Source organism: Myotis davidii, unplaced genomic scaffold (assembly GCF_000327345.1).
Source record: "Myotis davidii unplaced genomic scaffold, ASM32734v1 scaffold4007, whole genome shotgun sequence".
Lineage (NCBI taxonomy): Eukaryota > Metazoa > Chordata > Mammalia > Chiroptera > Vespertilionidae > Myotis > Myotis davidii.
Window position 1 is genome coordinate 46,635 of NW_006297807.1, and position 1,733 is coordinate 48,367.

Below are 1,733 nucleotides of genomic sequence, written 5' to 3' on the forward strand. Positions count from 1 at the left end.
TCTAGCTGAGGCATCCAGCCCGGGCAGCGGGGACCCGCAGCTGCAGCGGCCCCGCGATCGTGGGCTCCGCTTTAGGCCCAGGCAAGGGACCCCTAGCTCCCGGGACTGCCAGCTTCAACCGTGCCCAGCTCCCATCGCTGGCTCCACCCCTACTTCCTGCTATCACTGGCCAGGGCAGCAAAGGTGCCTGATTCTCCAATCATGGCTGGGGGGCAGGGCAAAGGCGGCCCTAGGGAACCCAGGGGGGAGCTAAGAGCTCCCTGCCCAGCTCTTAGCTACCCCCTGGGTTCCCGATCATTGTCAGTGGCAGGGGGCTTCTTCCTGCTTTCCCTTTCGCCTCCCTGCATTGTGCCTACATATGCAAATTAACCGCCATCTTTGTTGTCAGTTAACTGCCATCTGAGTTGGCAGTTAATTTGCATATAGCCCTGATTAGCCAATGAAAGGGGTAGCGTTGTACGCCAATTACCATTTTTCTCTTTTATTAGTGTAGATAATAAAAGGCTAATATGCAAATAGACTGAACAGCGGAAAAACCGGTCGCTATGATGTGCACTGACCAACAGGGGATACGTGCAGAACATGGCCGGCATTGGCCACGGCAGGATGGTGGAGCAGGTGAGCAGGGGCACTAGACCAAGGTGGGGCGCTGGTTGCTGTCATTGGGGCAAGCCTCTAGTGGTTACTGAAAATTCTTTGCTCCCGTGTGCCGCAATCCCGCCTAGCACTCACATCTGCTACCTGCGCCGGCCCCGCTTGCACCCTCTGCCAGCACCCGGCACTGGTCCCAATCGCTCAGCACTGTCAGTGGGTGCGAGCAGCAGCAGCTGGCCCAGATAGCCCCTGAGGGCTTCTACACCTTCCCCTGCTCCTGAGGGGCAATTGTGGAAGCAGCCGCTGCTTGAACCCACTGCTGGCACTGGCCCCAACCATTCCATGCTGTTGGTGGGAGCAGGACTGCCGGCAGACGGGACTGGGGGCCACAGTGAATGGGGCTGGGTGGGGGCATGGAGGATGGGCCAAGACCCGCCCCTGTGCCCACCGCAGCCTCGCAGCCCACAGTTCCTTTCAAGATGCTCAAATTCGGGCATAGGTAAACACCGGAGATTGCTGCTTAGCACAACCACTTCAAGAATACAACTAAAAGACAGAACCGACATCATCCAGAACCACAGGAAGGCTGGCTGAGTGGAAATTCTACAACTAGAAGGAAAGAGAAAAGCATACTGAGACTCAGAGGAGCTGTGGTGCGGAAGTAAAGTACAGAGGTATGGAGGCGCACACGGAGAGGGCTGGCGGCTGAGGACACAGTTGTCTTTCTCAATCAGTAGTGAGTCTCAAGCTCTGAGCTCCAGTTCTGGGCGAGTCGCTGGGGTTCCAGACTCATACGAGAGAAACGACTGGCATCGGTTGGAATTCGAAGGCAGCTTTCTCTTCGAGGTGCTTGCAGCGATTTCTGGGACACTGAGAAGCAGGGCCTCTGAGGGCAGCCATAGCTGCTTGCTCCGCCCTGTTGATCCCCTGGGAACCCTGCCCTGCCCAAGCTGTGCACTGGCTTTTGCATATGAAAAGCCTGGCCCTTTGCAATCTGAAAGTTACCTAACAAACTTGCAGCTGGCTCAAGGCCCCATGCAACTTGCATTGCTTCACAGCTGAGCTCCTACTGGGTAGCCTCAGGCAGAGGCTAGATTAGCACCTCCTTAGAGCTCCAGGGGCCAGTGTGCCCAGTGGTC